The sequence below is a fragment of the Rhipicephalus sanguineus genome, chromosome 5 (assembly GCF_013339695.2).
Source record: "Rhipicephalus sanguineus isolate Rsan-2018 chromosome 5, BIME_Rsan_1.4, whole genome shotgun sequence".
Taxonomy (NCBI): Eukaryota; Metazoa; Arthropoda; class Arachnida; order Ixodida; family Ixodidae; genus Rhipicephalus; species Rhipicephalus sanguineus.
The window spans coordinates 94976929-94996179 of record NC_051180.1 but is presented as its reverse complement, the minus strand read 5'-3'; the positions used below and the strand labels follow the sequence as shown (position 1 = coordinate 94996179).

The following is a 19251-nucleotide window of genomic DNA, read 5'->3' as shown; positions in this document are numbered from 1 at the left end:
CATTGGCGAGCGAGCATGCGGAGCTTCCGAGCAGCGTCTGTCCTAGAAAGAGGTATCGACAGGTCGCGGTCCTCTGTATGGGCTGAACGGGCAGCTTGATCGGCCCGTTCATTGCCGATAATCCCACAGTGACTTGGTAGCCATTGAAATGTAATGCAGTGTCCTTTCTCGGTGAGGTGGTGAAACATCTCGGCAGTCTCAAATACCAATTGTTCGTGCGGACCGCGGCGTAAAGTCGACAGTAGAGACTGCAGTGCCGCCTTGGAGTCGCAGAAAATCGTCCACCTTTTTCTCATTTGGTCGTTAATGAAAAGCAGCGCGGCGCGAAGCGCTGTGAGCTCTGCTGCCGTCGATGTTGTTGGGTGAGCCGTCCTGAACTTGATAGTTGTGGCGATCGTTGGAATCACGACCGCCGCTGTTGAACTGCTCGGTAGGACGGAGCCGTCAGTGTAGACGTGAATCGAGTCGTGATACTTCTCGTACAATAGAAGTAAAGCGAGCTGTTTAAGAGCTGGTGCTGACAGATCTTGTTTTTTCTGGACGCCTGGTATTGTCAGGTTGATGACTGGTTGTTTCAGGCACCATGGAGGAACCGAAGGTCTCGCCGCCGGTGTGAAGCCAGTCGGTAGAGAGTCGCCGTGTGCGGTTACTGTTCGGCAAAAGGAGGTGCGTGGTCTGTCCGCTGGTAGAGAGGCTAGGTGGTGGTGTGGTGTCCGGGCAAGATGCCTTATGTGGGTCCTCAGTGCTTCAACCTCAATATGAGTCTTTATGAGGTGGTCCTTGGCGATGGCTATGGTCGCCGCTGTTGAAGCACTTTGAGGCAGGCCTAAACAAATCCGGAGGGTCTGGGCCTGAACACTCTGTAGCATGCGTCGACTTGTCTTGTTTGCGTTAGTTAATGCAGGCAAACTGTATCGCAGGAAACCGAGAAACAGCACCCTGTACAGCTGTAACATAGCACTGGGCGACATTCCCCAAGTCTTTCCAGCGAAAAACTTGAAGAGGTGAGAAATACCTGCCAACCGCTTTTTCAGGTACGAGACGTGAGGACTCCATGATAGTTCTCTGTCTATTATGACACCCAGGAACTTGTGTGATCGACAATACGGTATACTTTGACCATTGATTGATACACTGTAGTTAGACATTGGTTTGCGCGTAAATGCCAGAAGAGCACACTTTCCGGTAGAAATTTCCAGGCCTCGATCACGGAGGTACAGAGCAACTTGAGTGGCTGCTCTCTGGATTCTCGCTCGCAGCTGCAGGCGAGTTACCGCAGATGTCCAGACGCAGATATCATCTGCGTAAGTTGACAAACAAACAGTGCTTGGCAGGTGTGTATGGAGAGCAATCAGCGTAAGATTGAACAGCACAGGGCTGAGCACACCGCCCTGGGGAACACCACGATAACTGTAGTGTAGGGAAGTGTCCCCGTCCTCCGTGATCACAAAAAAGGATCGCATGCAGAGGTAGCTGCGTATCCATTTGAACATTCGACCGCCCACTCCGACGTCTTCTAGCGCGGCAAGGACGGCTTCATGAGTAACGTTGTCATAGGCCCCTTTGACGTCGAGGAACAAAGAAGCGCAAAGACGCTTGCGGCCTTTCTCGTGCTCCACGAAGGTGATTAGGTCGATGACGCTATCAATTGATGATCGACCACGGCGAAAGCCGGCCATGGTGCCTGGGTAGATGTTATTGTATTCCATGTACCACTCCAGGCGTCCGAGGATCATCCTCTCCATCACTTTGCCCACGCAACTTGCCAATGCGATCGGACGATAAGATGCCAGTTCCAGCGGTGACTTGCCAGGCTTCAACAGTGGTACCAAACGACTTGTTTTCCAACTTAAGGGGAGTGTGCCCTCCTGCCAAGATTCGTTATATAGCTCAAGCAGAGCAAGTCTCGCGCGCTCACCCAGATGACACAGGGCTCTGTAGGAGATTCCGTCAGGTCCTGGCGCTGACGAACGTTTGCACGAAGCGAGCGCTGCCTTCAGTTCTTGGATGGAGAAGGGGAGGTCCATGCGGGGGTCACGTGGTGGTGGACAGCTGTTCGAAAGTTGTAAACTGTCGGGTGCTGTAAGTTGTCCAGTTAATCTGGCGCAGAATTCTTCTGCTACGTCAATATCTGGTCGCTTTTGGTAAATGCCTAACGCCTTGAATGGAGACCTTTGAACGGGGGATGACCGCAAACCTCGTACCGTCCTCCATAGCTGCGATAATGGCTTACGAGGGTCGAGCGACTCGCAGAAAAGCAGTCCAGCGTTGGAATTCGACCTTATCCAACCGGCGCTGGATCCTTTTCTGCATACGTCTGGCAGTCCGTAAGTCGTCAATGGCCTTCGTGCGTCGGTACCTCCTTTCAGCACGTCGCCGGAGTGCGCGAAGTCTCTCCAACTCTAGGTCGAAGTCCGTGAATTTCGAAGAGCAGCTGAAGGTACGCACAGACTCCTGTACAGTGCTCTTGATTGCCTCTTCCAAGTCTAGTATGTGGTCTTGACATTGATCTTCCATTCGAGCTGAACAGCTGAACAGCTTTTCAGGGAACATACTATGAACAGAAACAGCTGAACAGGAAACAGTATATATGTTGGAGAGCTCTCAAACAACATGTTATCACAGCACGAGGCGAGATTATGCAGAAGGATATGTGGGTAAATGCTAGTTTAACCTGTTAAATGTAACGCACACAAACGCACACATACACACCCGTACACACACACACACACACACACACACACACACACACACACACACACACACACACACACACACACACACACCACACACACACACACACACACATATATATATATATATATATATATATATATATATGAGGCATCGTGAGCCGATGCAAATGAACGCAAAAAAGAAATAACAAAGAGGGCCTTGTCGCCCATGGCAATGGATACACACGATACGTATGAAGCCTCGGTTATGTTAATTATTACGTTGAATGGTTATTTATTACTTATTTGTACGCGTACCTATAGCGCCCTCTAGGGGCATTGTCGTAGGTGGTTTACGAAGTCAGAGTTCACGCACGTGATCTAAGAAAAATTATGCGCAATACAAAAGAGTAAATGACAGCATACAATACGCGGCACAAAATGCATGGGCTGCACATATCCACTTCGCAACGCGGAAAGCGCTGAGAAAAGGCCGAAAAAGAAAAGAAAATGTTCATAATAACTGAAGATATCGCTGCAGTGACGTCTCACGCGTCATCGTCGTTTTGCTATGTACTGTCGCCACCCGCCCACCCACGTGACACGCACGCTTGCTTGGATTACACAAACATGCACCAAGTCATGGCTTACTTCAAAGTATATACATGTAATTTTTTATCGTGTTTCCTGTAGCGTAATTTTTAACTTAAACTTTTGCACTATAGCAGACTTGCAGTGCCTTGATCAAGCAGTACATTGTTAATGAGGCATAAATTGGTGAAACTTCGGCCGGGTAATTGGTGGTCTATCACACTGAGAGAACGGATGGCAAGGAATCGCAGTCGAGTATGTTAGAGAATTAATTGATGGCAAGGCGAAATTGGGGAATTCAGCAGGCCTAGAGTTGGGTCTGCTGATGTTACTTTTTTTTTTTAATTTCGAGAGTTTGCCCAACGGCATACATAGTTAAATATACAGGTAGAGGCCGGATTCCGCTATATGCATCAACAATGCTCTATAATTCATGAGATCACTTCGTCCTACAGCTGACATAAGTAGCCTGATAATGATGACGAATTGACTATACACACAAACTCGTACAGCTCTCAAATCGTGCAGGAAAACGTTGGCCCATTTGGCGACCCTTCGCGAGACCCCAAATGAAGCTGGAGAGTTAGCTACCTGCCGCGTGTTTAGCATAAAGTTGATTCCAACAGTTCTTCATATTGGAATATTTCGTGGCCGTTTTGACGTAATAGTTAAGTTGTGTCCTTTCTGCCATCGTGTGTATTGTAGTCATCTTCACTGAATAAACACTATTAAAAAAAAAAGAAAATATTTGTTGTTGTTTGATTAATACATATTGAAGTTTGGGCGTAACCTCCATAGGCGTAGACTGTAACGCCCAAGACAGTCTAAATTAGCAGCCACTCCATTCTCCGATGTCCACAAGAGTGCTAAATAGATTATGTTTTATTTCTTTACAAGTCGATGGAGAGGTATGGAAAAGCAAGGATAAGAAAGATTGAGAGGTCAACTGGACGACTAGTCGAACGGTTTGCTACCTACACTGATGTTGGGAACGGGCCAACGAGAACAGGAAAAGACTGAACACTGTATCACACCAGGGACTTCATCAGGGCTACTAACGATAATTCAGAGCGGCGGATTGTAATCATTGCACCAACGTGGGAATAGCATTTTGCGACAAAATTGGGTGTGCGTACATATCCAAGCGCCTCTACTACGAACGCTTCTAGAAAAAAATGGCCCGTGTAAGGAATGATTTGTTACATCCTGACTATATTGGGAGCATCACGGAGTGCTATCCTTACAACGAATTGCACTACATTACGAAGTACATTGAAGGTCCCGAGAACTTTGTAATAAAGGCGTTGGACTGCAGCAATTATTAAGTCAGGGGGCTCGAATTAACCTCAGCTAGAGGGCCGCAGTCGCGAAATTTGTCCCGCAAGGGCCGGGACAGGGAAGAAGGTTAAAGGGGGGGGGGGGGAGGGGTGTGCTGTACAATATGTCACATAACGCTGCCATTTGAAAGAACGCATTTCCGGTATCTTATATACAATGGTCCATTTCTTAAGTGGACTTGGCGTCAGAATTCGAGCAACATATATATACTGATCTCAAGGGAGACTCAAACCTGGACGCCGATTCTGAAATATAGAGATTTTGTTCTACGGTTATGTTTTAACACATGGTGACCGCATGGGGGGCCTCACGACAAAAAAAAAAAATTGCTTGAGACCAGTCCCGCCTCTTCAGCTTACCCGAACAAAGTGTTATTAATCGCAATGGGCGAGTAAATAATGCCAGTACCATTTAGCAAAGTCATATAAATTTTATTTCTTGTGAAGCCGCGGGCCGCGTGCTTGATACCCCGGCTTTAAGCGAACGACAGGCACCAACAAAATGTGAAATATGCTGCAAAACTTGAATAAGAACAAAATAGCAATACACTCAGCATCCTCATTTGGCGTTGAGAAGGGGCTAGTGCAAGCAAGTGCAACGAAACGAAACGGAACAAAACGTCGATCTGAACCACAAAGCGTCACGCACCAACGGCCGCGAGGAAGCGCCCCACCAGTGCCCCGTCATCGAAACGTGCCCGTGCCTGCGAAAGAGGCCGGCTCGAAGAGTCTACACCGCGTTCGTGCGGTTCCCCAGACGTCTTTACAGAAAAACCATTACGCGCGTGCGCGCCCAGCCCAGCCAAAACCCTGCCTAGTCTGTTGCTGAGACGTGAAGAAGAGGAAGAAGTGGGGTGGGGGGAGTAGTCAGACATGGGGGTGCACGCGAACGAGGTGGTGGTGCAGATCAAGGACTCTGCGGGAGCAACAGTGGGGGCACTTTTTTTGAGCGACGGCGGCCCCCGCGATTCGAGCGGGGGCCATCGGTGGTCACTGACCTCCTCCTCCTAGACGGGTGGCACACGCTGGACACGCGCCTCCGCATCTTCTTCTCCCTCTCCTCCTCACCTCCTGCGCCCCCGCCACGCCTGTCACAAGCTAGTACCCCGTTTCCGTGCAGTGTGCCTCGGCGACGATGGGCGAGTTGCGTGCACTGCACGCGTACGCGGACGATGCAGCCTCGAAGAGCATGCGCGGATACAACAATGCGGGGCTCTTGTGTTGTTTTGTACGAAGGAATTATGCAGGATGGAAATACTTTAATAGGTCGCATCGAAGTATCCGTCATTCAGGACCCAACGAACCTGTCCAAGGGTTGTCGAAAGTGTCGAGTAAGCTTCTTTTCTGCGGGTAATTCTAAAAGGCGTCAGGAAAGAAAAGAAAGCTGCCGGACAGATGAGTGAAAAAGCAGCAGTGTGCCATGCAAAGAAATCGAAGTAATGAGTAATTAAATTGTAAACAAATGCAGCCACTGCGGACGTGATATGGTCCATTGTTAATATAAACAATCCGAATGGTGCACACACAAAAAAAATGCATCTTATGCAAAACTACAGATATTGCACGCAGATGTCCACTGCACCCAGCATCCAACTAGGAAGTCCAATGTTTACAACAATGGATATGTTAGGTGTTGAGAACAAATCAATATTTTAAATATTAGAAACTGAAAAGAAGCGACACCTATATACGGAAAGTCTCAGTACTAGTGGTTACAAGTTGTAAACTCAAGTTTTCTTTTTGGGTAGTGTTGGTTTTGTCTGTTTGGCATAATAAAAATTTTGAGCCTTAAGAGTGCGAAAGGCGTTTTTCTACCTTATCTAGCGCCCATTTAGCGCCCATATGCATGGGCGCTAAATACAACAAAATATACGATACTGAGATTAACATCGATAAGGGTATACTTAATGAATGGATGGATGAACGAATTTTATTAAGGTTCAATAGGTCGCGCTAGTTTCCTAGCTCGAAGCGGGCCACTCCCATGTTGGGACCGAAAAGCCTAGCCTTTCGGCCGCTTCGTCGGCCCGTTGGACTGTCCATAACCGTCCCTCTAATGTCGGACTGCGCAGAGCTGCGTCCCACCGCTCTTCAGTGTTTTCCTTGTCGCTGAGTAACGCGGAGCAATGCCAGAGCATATGAGTGAGATCTATGGTGTCGTGGCATTTAGCGCATGTTGTAGGGGTAGAGAATTCTGGATAAATCTTGTTAATTAACAGCTGGTTCGGATAGCTTCTTGATTCTAAGAGCCTTAGAGTAATGGTCTGAGCTCTATACTTAGTTTACTGCGCAGAGGAGGGATAAGTGCGTGGTTAGCTCGCTGTAAGAGGGGAGGTGATCTCTGCATTCTGAAACCTCAACATCTTCTTGCCTTGTGGCTGCACGGTTGGCAAGTCCTCGTGCAGCATTGTGGGCAGATTCTTTGAGGTTCGCGGGAGCCCTGTTGATTTCTCCCATGTGAGCAGGAAACCAGATGATCGGGTGTGGTTTGATTACTTTTCCCTTGAGAATTGGCCGAGCCTGTCTGGAAATGACTCCTTTGGCAAATGCTTGGACGGCTGCCCTAGAATCGCTGTGGATCCTCGATCTATTTGGATCTAAAAGTGCCAATGCGATGGCTATTTGCTCAGCGATTTCTGATTCTGTGGTGTAGGTGGAAGCCGAGTTGACGAGTTCACCTTTGCCACTCACAAGTACCACTGTGAAGGCTCGTTAATTGGACATGAAAGCCACGTCGACAAGCGAGTATTCTTCAGCCTGATATTTAGCTTTTTCTTGCAGGACTTTGGCTCTGGCTTGCCTTCTGCTCACATTACGAATGGGGTGAACATTCCTTGGAACAGGCATAACATATTCTCCCTGAGATCGGTGGGAATGCATTATGGTTATTGTTATCTATCGCTGCAATTGGTATACCAATCCTTGTGAGGATGTGCCATCCTGATCGCGTGGTGGAGAGTGTAATGAACTGGGCTCTTTCTTGTGACTTGGCTATTTCGTCCACTGTATTGTGCATCCCTATAGCTGCATGAGTCTTTCAGTTTCGGTGTACATAGGTTGCCCAAGAGCTACCTTGATTAGTTTTCTTAACAAATGTGTTCAGTTTGTCTGTTTCGGATCTCTGCCACTCGTGCATGGCTGCTACGTAGGCGAAGCGACATAGCACAAAGGCGTGGACTAGTCTTACGACGTTGTCTTCTCCGAGCCCTTGTCGGCGGTTAGTGACTCTTTTGATGAGCCTGATTGCGTTATCCCCTTTCTTAGCGACACGTTGTATCGTTTGATTATTGGAGCCGTTGGGTTCTATCACCAAGCCCGGGACCCGGATAGAATTAACCCTTGGGATGACGCTTCCGCTCATGGTATAGAGCGTTATGTCTTTATCCTCTGGAGGAATCCATCCCCTGGGTTTGCGGCCTCTTCTCTTATATAGCTCTGTATAGCAGGAGTTCCGATTTCTTGGGTGAGCATTGGAGTCCCGTTGGAATGAGGTACTCTTCAGTGACGTTTACGGCTTCTTGTAATTCTTCTTCTATTTCACCGTCGCTGCCTCCAGTACACCATATCGCGACATCGTCCGCGCAAACCGTGTATTCTATGCCTTCGATGTCTTCTGGCGAGAACTATCATATAGATATTGAAAAAGTAGGCGAGATGACCGCTCCTTGGGGTGTACCTCGGTTGCCTAGCTTCACTGTATCTGATATTGGGCCCCCAGCCTTGAGCGTTGCCATCCTTCCATTGAGAAAGGCTTCGACGTATTGATAAAAGTGACTATACCCAAACCAAGGTTCGAAATGGCCTTGAGTATATAGGTATGGTGGATATTATCGAAGGCTATCTCGATGTCTAGTTACAGTATTGCTCTCGTGTCCCTTGTCCTGTGGCTGATTATTTGTATTTTGAGTAAGAGCATGGAATGGCTACATTTTTAGAAACTTAAGCACCCATATGCACAGCGTTCACGCCCACCCTAAATGACGGGTGTTATGTTAAGGTCAGGCCCGTAGCCAGGAATTTCTTTTCTGGGGGGGGGGGGGGGTGCACTTGCTGAAAACCTTGAGAAAAAACTTATTTTTATTATTTATTTTTGGTAGAAACACCTACTTCACCAAAATTGCCCCCCCCCCCTGGCTAAGGGCCTGCTTAAGGTACTCATTAGCGCCATTCACTTATCTTGAAACGAGCGGAATTATTCGTCTATAACAGGGGTCCCAAACACGGGGCCCGCTGACGTTTCTCATTGCGGTCCACGGTTTTACAAAGAATAAAATGTTTGTGACTTTGCTAAATGGTACTCGCACTGTTTACTCGCCTATTGCGATTAATAACGCTTTGTTCGGGTAAGCTCAAGAGACGGGACTGGTCTCAACCATTTTTCTTCGGGATGTGTTGAAACATAACTGTGGAACACAATCACTCGATTTCCGAATAGATGTTTACATTTGAGTCATTCTGTAGATCAGTATCGCTATGTCTCTCAAATCCTGACGCCAAACCCCCTTCAGAAATTATCCATATCTCAGATATGGGAAATGAGTTCTTTCAAATGGCAGCGTTAGGTGACATTTTCTTGTGTGTGGTGTGCCACATTTGGTGTCTCCCAATGTGGCAGACCACTTTGGGAGACCACCATTGAATGACTGAAGGACTTAAGGACATGACTGAAGCGTAAGACCTTTCCTTTAGCGACTGCAGACTGTACCTTATTCTAAGTATTACGTACAGAGACAACGAATCGTCATCGTCGGCTGTCACAGACCTTGCGAAGATCACGTTAGCACAAAGAAATGATGACAACCATCTAACTTAGAATTAAGCCAACTGGTTCTTACCTCCATGAGCAGAGCCGTTCTATAATTGCATCGTCTAATTCTAGGTTCAAGAAAAATATGTGAACTGCGCATACGAAATTGTGTAAACCCTTCATCAGGCATATGCGTGGTCCCCATGTGACCATGTTGTATTGACGGATTAGGAGCTTGCTCCGTATTTGTTCGGATTTATATAGTAGAATGGGCGAGCAGGCACCGTGCATACGTTAGGAGCCGCCCCAGTCGCGCGCTGCCTCCAGCGCCAAAGCGGCCATTCGGCAGCAGATTTGGCGGGATATGGAAGCAGCGACGCAGGCAGCGGCAAGCCACTGCGCCGTGCTTTGGTGCTTCGCTTGAGGCGTCTTCTTTCCCTTTTGCTTGCCAGACCTCGTGTGTCCTCAGGCGAACGCGGCAACATAAAATGCATGAGCTGGGGGAAGCAACGGAGGTGACGAGCTCGTTGAGCGAAACTGCGCATGCGTAACGCGGGCCGCCTCACTCACTAAGCAATCACAGCTTATCACCCTCGGGCTAACGCGGCAGCGAACTCAGCGGCAGCTTGAAACTGGCGATACCAGCAATTGCACTGTTACGGCCGCTGAATAAAAAAAAACGCTTTCCATTTGTGTGAACTTGTAGCGCTTAGGAAATATCGATGGATTGTATACTGGGTGCGCCTCCTGGCAGGGGCGTAGCCAAGGGGGGGGGGGGTTCAACCCCCCCCCCGAAATTTTTCACTTTTGCTTGCATATATATACATGCACACATACAAACGCACGCACGAACATACATAATGTATGGTTGAACCCCCCCACCCCCCCCCCGAAATAAATTTCTGGCTACGCCCCTGCCTCCTGGCATTTCCTACAAAGTGCCTGCTGCATATTCTGCTGTACGGCCCAGGCGTCCAATTAGGACCCGTCGTTGCTGTAGTGCAATGTAGCATCCATAAATTCTCACTCGCAAAGAAAAAAAAATACCCCATCTATTCACAAAACTCCCTTTGCCGTCGAACGAGTGCGATCCACCGTTCACGCAGATTCCGTTCATATTCTTTGAATGGAAATCGGTAAAAACGCGTGCCTGGAGAATTCCTGTAGCTGTTATTGCACCCAACAACGCAAAAATTATTCCTGGAGTTCGGCATTCCTACAAACAGCGCAACCGACACAAAACGAACTGCCCGCGAAAATACCTCGCGACGTAACAGCGGGAGCGTGGAGCGAGCAGGCGTGCAAGCGCGAAGCGATGTTTTATGCTATATAACTCTTATCGTTCACCACCTGCGGCCGGCTGATCGCGTTGATAACGCGGACGGACCGTCGCTCTGGTCACTTGTCAAGCGCGAAAAGCACGAAAAGTATAGCCATCGTAAAAGGCATAGTTGTTCGATTTCACCCCATTGCGAGCGCGTGAGAGCATCCCGCCAAACCTGCGCTTCTTGCCTTCGCTCGGGCAGCAACAGCTGTGCGATGCACGAGCATGGGTGGAACTGCAGATGGGGTGTCCGGATGTCGTGCTGTCTCGATGTCCAAATCTCGCCGGAGATCTTTTGAGTACACTCTCTTCTAGGGCCTCTCGCAACGATTAACTGTATGAGGGAGGGAACGATCATGGATGATCGCGATAGTTTCTGAAAGGACTCAACTTGTCTCGTGACATTCCTACTGTATTCAATCGCATACTTCCCGCACTGGTTAGTGTTGATCAACTTTTGGCTACTGACGATTCGTATTTACCATGTCATGGCTAGCGATGACAAAAGCTGACAAATTTTGTGTAACGCTAATTTATACCGGTGTCACACAGTGCACCGCTGATAGCGATTAAGCACGATTGTGATCACATTTCCGAACAGTGATTAGATCCCTTCTGCAGCTTATGCAAACGAGCCAATCACATTCAAGAAATTCGATCCGGATTAGGCCCGATCCTGATCAAAATGACAGTGTGACCCCGGTACAACGCCTTTTAATGTAGGCTATCGGCTGTTATAACAGCACCACGATCATTGATAGATTGTTTGTTTGATTGATTGACTGACTGATTGATTGACAAGGTCTTCATTCAATCTCAGTTCAATGACCGAGCTGTCTACCAATCTTTTTAAAGCAGGAATATCCGCCACAGCCGTCGACACTGCACACAACTAATGATGCCTGCTGCCTAGACGGGCTCGTGCAGCAAACGATGTGGCCTCTTCGACGGGCTACACGAGCCAAGGGTGTACAAACGCATGAAAAAGGTGTATGTAATGCGGGGCGGCCGCCACACATGAACTTGAAGCACGACTGGCGCTCGTCTCGCCGATTTCGGCTCCCGCCCCCTACCCTAGACCTGCTTCTTTTTTTCCCCATCCCTCTACCCCTTCCGCCCACATGCATACCCTACCCAGTCCTATCCGTGCTTAAGGGCGCGAAGCGAATCGCATGGAAGCTCGCACGCGCGCGCACGCGCGCTTTAATGCCTCGGAGATCGTTTTCTTCCGGCCACAACAAGGTGAGCACGCAACGTCTCTGAAGCGCTTGTAAACGACTCGTACTATTTGCTTTCAAACAGGTCGGCCTGACCATTTGCGCTCGCCCGCCGTTTTTCTTTTCTTTCTTTTTTCGTGTGCTACCCGCTCTGCCACGAGAATAGCCCCTTCCTCGGTCAACCCGTTCGCTTTCTTATGTATACGTCTTTCTTTAATTTCTTTTTTCACCGCGGGTGCTCCGTCGTTGCAGAACAAGCAGGCCGTGGACAAAAGCGAAAGAAACGAACGTACAAAACGAAGTTGTTGCCTCTGCCACCCCCCTCCCATATCGTAAAAGGGAAGGTCGATGCTGTACGAAATTTGCGAATTCGTGACGGGAACAAAGAGAGTAAAAGCGATAAAACAACAAAACACACAAATGTGGTTGTTGACTCGGCATTACGAATTTGTACGCTAATAACAGTGTATTTATTATTGCTGTAGTATGTTTCTTTCCCCGTGGGGGTGGTGGTAGTGGTGTGTGTGTGTGTGCGGGGGGGGGGGTGCTTCATGGCTGCGTGATGCGATCGTCAAGAAGCGAGCAAGTACGTAAAAACGAAAGAGAAATAAGATAACTTGGATGCAAACAACTTTGCTCGATGTTCCATCGCAAAGCAAAAAAAGAATACAAATGATGCTGGCGTAACTACCGTATGCACTGGGAAAATAACGAGCGAAAGGGGCCTGCAGCGCCGCACAGATAGTAATTTTCTAAACTGCTCCGGTCGCCACTTAATCTCCCGTCTACATAATCGTTGCGCATATACGTGACCGCTTTGACTGATCCTAACCATCCGTCGAGCGGTGCAAAACAGTGATTATTTTTAGCGATCCCTCGCTAGCCCGGAGCAGGCTGCTCGTGGTTATACTATGCATATATTTATCCGATGGTTCCCTGCCGTACAAATGATTTTATAAGAGAGCTTCTCGTGCTCGTCATGCGGATGCCCACCGCGATGCTTCGGAGGTTATGGCATTGTGTGCCGCTGAACGCGAGGTCGCTGGTTCGATTCCCGGTCACGCCGTCTACATTCAAATGAGGCAGAAATGAAACAACACTCCTGTAGCAAATACGTTGACCCAACAAAAGAATGGGAATGAACCGAGCTAAGTAGTTCCTTTTCGTTAGACACAACCAATTGAAGGTAAGAAATAATAAAGCCAAGGAAAGCAAATGGGACGTTATTTGAAGTTTTCAATCGAAGATAATTATGTAATAATTACTTCTATACAATTAGAAACTACAATTAACGTCCCCTCTTTCCCTGACTTCACATGATTATATATAGCACATTAAGAGGACACTAAAGGAAAACATGATTTCTGCTCAGCAGGGTAAATTGGTGTTCCCCAGAGCCCAGACGCCTCTCTGGGGAGTACGTGAAGTTAATGATGGAGGTCCGCCGGCGTTCTACGGTTGCGCACGTAATCCTACAGCACGCGTAACCTTTGCGTAATCCGAAGGTTGCAGGTTCGGTCCCTGCAGGCGGAAAGTTGTCTTTTCATTCACTTTACTTTCTCCACACCTCTATCACAATTACTACAGTACATTCAAAACGTTTGTTCATCGTACTGTTCAGTACGATGAACATCCCACCTATACCTTCCTTCGCTTGATTATCTGCAGGTTTTCATTAAGGTTGTGTCAAACAAAGAAACGAGCCCTCAAAACTCCCTTCCTTCATACAACACGCGAAGTTCATCACAGGACGTCAGTACAGTACGTCAGTACAAATGGTGGTCGCTGAGGCAGCCACGGGGCTTGGCTTTATATTTATTCTATCTGTCTTTCTCCCTTTCACCCTCTCATTCCCCTCTCTATGTGTAGGGGAATTCCCCTCCCTACGTGCAGGGTAGCAAACTGTACTCTCCAGTATTTCCCATCTTTCTCTCTCCCTTTCAAAAATGTCACTCTGAACCTTATGCATTCGCGTAAGACAACTCGCGGCCGAAGGACATCCTCTTCTTTCTCTTCGCAGTAGGTTGTGTTGATCCCCGCCCCGTTGAAAGCTTTCTGCTTTTCACTTTGCAGTATCTCCGGTATCGGCCCGTGCACCTATGACCGAGCGACGATGTGATGACGTTATGATAACAACACAATCACGTGACAAATTTTGGCGATCTGTGACGCCGTGGTGACGCCATCACGTGATGATGATTTTCGTTATCACTTCAAGTTGACGCCGACGCCGCCGATGGCCACTTTTCGCGTTTGGTTAGGCATCTCAGGCTTTCTTCTTTATAATGAGACGGAGGCACGACGTGTTGGTAAAGGGGGACAATTCACGTTGGTGTAAAATGCGATGTTAAACTTTCGGCCCAATCAGCCATTTTGACAAGTTAAACTTTCGACTACCCGACTTTCGTTTTAAGCTTGTAAGTATCACCGTTCACGCCATAAAACAATAGTTCGTGAACCCCGATTCGGTTACGTGCCCGAAAAGCCTCGAGATGAAACAAGAGGAAAGGGGGAGTTCGGAATTCTTGAATTCCTGGGACAGATGTCGCTCAGCAGCCCGCATCTACCAACCCTGCGTGATTGGTCCGGAAACACGCGTCTCTTTACGCCCACTCGCACGTGCGCTAAAAGCAGCGCGTCCAAATAACGCCTTTCAGACACCCGGATTTTCTTGCATGCAAGAGCGCATTCGTATTGGATCCGCGGACATTACCAAACGAGAAAGGGGACCTCAACGGTATTCGGATAATGTTTTTATTTTTTTCCACTACGCCTTCGTCTGTCTCTGTACGGGATTTGTGAGAATTCCGGTACGTCGGCTGCTTCTGCAATGCTCCCAGCTCGTCATGCGTGCGTAAGTGAGCGGCTTTGCCTGATACGTGCAAGAACTACGACAACGACGCGAACAATTTCCGTTGTATTGGCTCGGCTTCCTGTGCATGGCAGCCGCACACTCTGCAGTTCTGTCTCAGAAAGTTTCCGAATATAATGCAGAAAGTCATGTGCCTTTTACCCCTCTTGTTGCGCAACACATTCGAACAGTGCGAAGATATAGACACGTAAAACTTCGTACAACGTGCGACGCGGTCAAGTAAAAGTAATCGCAGTGACGGGTCAGATAACAAGAGGCTGAGCGCTCCTTATATATTCACAGATATAGCGGGGAGTTCCAACGGTGTCGCAGAACTCTTATTTCCGCAGGAAATACCTCAAACCTTGCACAATAGGGTCGCAGTTCAAAAGAGAGTACAGCTATTCTCAGATGCTTGTGACGACTAAATTAAAAAGTTGAAGCACCTTTTTTTTAAAGCTCGACCCATGTTCACAAAAGCTTTCTTACGCAATCTGTGCCAGGAGGAAAAAAAAATGGCGGCTTTTGTTCTATAGCAAAGTCGGAGTTTTATAACACGAAGCCACGTTGACTGTTGTGCTGAAATAATACGTGCATGGGCACCAAAGTTCAATGGTGTCCGGTTCACTGATGTATTTGGGTAATGCTGAAGAGACAGGGACCATTGTCAATGAAAGAGAAAGTCTATACTTTATGGCTGCTGCTCAAGACTATTCATATGCACTTCTCGTCCGAAGTACGCAACCACGAACACATTAACGTTCTAAGAGACGCAAGGAAGGAAGGAACAGGAGAGAAAAATTCTTGAACACGGAAGGTCGCTACAGCCAACGTATCGACAAGCAGTCTCGCCTTCTTCAAGGCTTAACGTGCTACAGCATATGCAGCATGCGGACCAGACAAAGCGTCAATGTTTCGCGTTTCTGTCGTTGTATACAGTACGCATAAAACAGAAGATGTTCTTATGAGAGCAACACATTCAGACGGTTTCACACTCGTGTTGGCCCGCTCTGTCGTTTACTACGGATACTACACCGGTCCTTACAACTAGCAGTATGTCATAACACAGGCTATCGCGTGAGCCGAGTTGGGTGCTAGGGCATGGTCACGTGCTCCACGCACAGGGCCGCCTTCCCGGTGCAAGAATTATTACTATAGGTAAATTGTTTAAGGCCTCCTAAGGTTATCGTATATATATATATATATATATATATATATATATATATATATATATATATATATATATATATATATATATATATATATATATATATATATATAGATAAGCCTGGTAAGCCCAGACTTCCGCTTCCGCACCACTGGCGGTGCTGAGCATATCATCAACTGCCATTAAAAGTGTCCGATGCGAAAATAGGTGGGCCAGATGGGCCTCTTACCAAGCACTGCCACATACAGTTCCTCTATAAATCCAGCCATTGAGCACGCACTGCATATAGAGTGATCTATTCTCAAGTGTTTCGCGAAACTCCTTCAAAGACGCGCTCAGTACTGCGACTGCGCGTTGCAAGCTGAACCACGACAGCTGCTGCAATTACGACGGTAAGACAGTACAATTACGACAGTCGTGCACAGCTGCTCTGCTGGATATCTTCACAAACAACATTAGGCATTGGAATCTTAACGTATACTCATAATGCGAGCCCCGGCTTCAGTCGTATGATCCCTCTAAAAGTGCGAAACACTGACGTCTCAACCCTCTCGCGCAACAGAAGTTGCGATGCCTGCATGCAAATGCCCCTTTAACACGTTCATCGCTAAATCATCTCACACTCACCGGCTGCGCGGCGATGCGACGACGGGAGGCCACCGATTTTCGAACGGCGCCGGGGTTGGCGCCGCCGACGCTGCGCCGAAGCGCGCGTTTCCGAGCCGTCCGTGAAGCCTTCGCCGCGCGAGCCGCGGGCCCGATGCAAAACAAGCCAGCCGCAGCGCCATCTTTGAATCCGGGAGCCGCCGGGGAACAAAAACCCCGGAGCTCTCGCCTCTCTCCTCTCGTTTTCCCGGCGATCTCGATCGCTAAGGACCGCTTCGTAGTCGACGTCTGGAAGGCGCGTCCGCAGATGTTCCCGTCTCGACGCCGCCGCGGCAGTGATTTCGCGCACTGGTTGGCTTGCCGTCGAGCCCGGCGGTGGTAAACAAGCCGTCGACGCGAGACATTCTTTAGCGGCGGGAGACGCTAAGCCGGCGCGCTGCGCGTGCTGATGGAGGCTGCTCCTCCTGCAGCATGCACGCCGGTGGCGGCACTGTCCCGGGCTGCGCGAGCGACAAATTAGGAATATTAATTAGACCGCGCCTGCGTGTTCGAGTCGCGCGCGCTTTCCCTCGCCACCACGGCGCGTTTCCGACGCAGCTGGCGCCCGGGAACTCTCGCCGCATGGAGGAGAGAAGCGGTTCTTCTCTTTGTCGATGGAAAACTGCGTAGGCCAAGATATCGATCGGCCACGTGCGTGTAGTAGAGATACGGAGGAGAGAGGAAGGTGCAGACAAACGCGTATAGGCATTTCGTATATAGGCAGGAGACAGTGCACAGAAGGAGCATTCCTCTTGGGCTGAGGGCCCTTCGAAAGAGATGATTGGAATGATCCAATATTTCATCCGCGCCCCTGATGTGCAATGTTTCGTAAATCAATGTGTTTCCTTGCTTAACACATTCTATCGATTTGCACCACTCCTTATTTCGTAGTTTGCTCCTAATAACTGAATAATAATAATAATAATAATAATAATAATAATAATAATAATAATAATAATAATAATAATAATAATAATAATAATAATAATAATAGAGACGTCGTAGTGGAGGTCTCCAGAAACTTCGACCATCTGGTGTTCTTTAACGTGCACTGAACATCGCACACAATAGGATCCCAACATGAATCGAACCCAAGCATTCTGTGTGGCAATCAGGTATTATACCACAAAGCCACGCCAGGTCTATTAACTGGTTTGGAAAAACAGCCTATGCAGGCGTAATGGCGGTCCAACGTCAATTGTGGTTGTGGTGCTGGCTATCTAATTCAACGAAAACCAATAAACACTACATATGTACTCCTACGATACAGGCGTCATATCAGATTAACGTCTGCGGTTCCAGTGTTGGTTCCGCTTTTGTAGCAGTCTAATGAACATTACATTTGTATACCTATGATTCAGCAAGCTATATTGAAGCATTACTAGACCCCGGAGGAATACATTAACGAAAGTTACATATGATATTCACATGATTGCAGCATAAAGTGCACTTATTTTCGATAATACTGACGTATGTACTCTAACGTGAGCGCTGACTTTACGTCGCACCACAAGTTACCCTTTAAACGCCAGTGAAGTCGACGTGCCTGATAAGGCCATGATGTGCACACATCTACTACACTTACAAAAACACGTAGATCCACCTCGTGGCGTTTGGCTGAAACTTGAAAGACATATAAAATAAAGCATAGAAGTACTCGCTGACTGCTTCGCATGAAACCGATTCCCACAATGCGTGGGATCTGCCGAATTTTTTCTTTTTATTTTTCTCTTTCTGTCTTCCTCTCTTTCAGAAATGTGCTTTGAAGGGCCAGTTGGTACATGTTACTGCGATGAAAACAGCACGAATACGAGACAGAGGGTAGCAAGCAGACAACACAAGCACTAACAACACTTCCTCATTTTTTTTCTTTTCTCCTCTTCACGCAGTTCTTGCTATGCCTTTTTTGGCTCTGTTTATTTCCATTTCTTTGTTTCTCTCTCTGTTTCTAGCTTCCTCTTTCTTTCTATCTCCTTCTCTCTCTCTGTCCATTTCATTTCCTCTATTTCTTTGATTCTTTCTCACTACTACTTTTTGTCTTTCTTCCCTTTCTTTCTCGCTATTTCTCTCTTTCTATTTCTTTCTATGCTATGCTTTACTCTCTCCCCTCCTCATTTCCCCCTTCTTTCCCTCCTCTTCACCCTCACTTTCCTTCCCTACCCCTTGCTATACTATACTATCCAAGTCTATGCTACGACCCACTATAGTGGTCTAATGGTTATGGCGCTCGACTGCTGACCCGCAGATCGGGGGTCGAATCCCGGCCGCGGCGGCCACATTTTCGATGAACGCGAAAATGCTTGAGGCCAGTGTGCTTAGATTTACGTGCACCTTAAAGAACTTCAGGTGGTCGAATTCCTAGAAGAACGCACAGGTATACACAGGAGGAGCGCAAACTGCCACAGTTGTGACTCCTTTGTGTTCGAGCGGCGCGCTACAACGTTCTTGGCAGGGGCGTAGCCAAGGGGGGGGGGGGTTGGGGGGGTTCAACCCCCCCCGAAATTTTTCAGTTTTGCTTGTGTATATATACACGCACACATACAAACGCACGCACGAACATCCATAATGTATGGTTGACCCCCCCCCCCCCCCCCCGAAAAAAATTTCTGGCTACGCCCCTGGTTCTTGGATATGTTTTTTGTCGTAAACTGCGACGCATGGAGTGACCCCTCCGCGTCCCCAGCCGCGCGGTGGCG

At 48.0% G+C, this 19251-nt stretch overlaps 1 long non-coding RNA gene across 1 annotated transcript in view; it reads right to left on the bottom strand.

Annotated features, from left to right (window-relative positions):
- Positions 1-17018, bottom strand: part of LOC119394006 (uncharacterized) — a 63955-nt gene extending 46937 nt beyond the window's left edge. Inside the window, exon 1 of the long non-coding RNA XR_005184035.2 lies at positions 16538-17018. This is a non-coding gene — a long non-coding RNA (uncharacterized LOC119394006). The remainder of the gene's footprint in view (positions 1-16537) is intronic.
- Positions 17019-19251: the final 2233 nt, after the last annotated feature.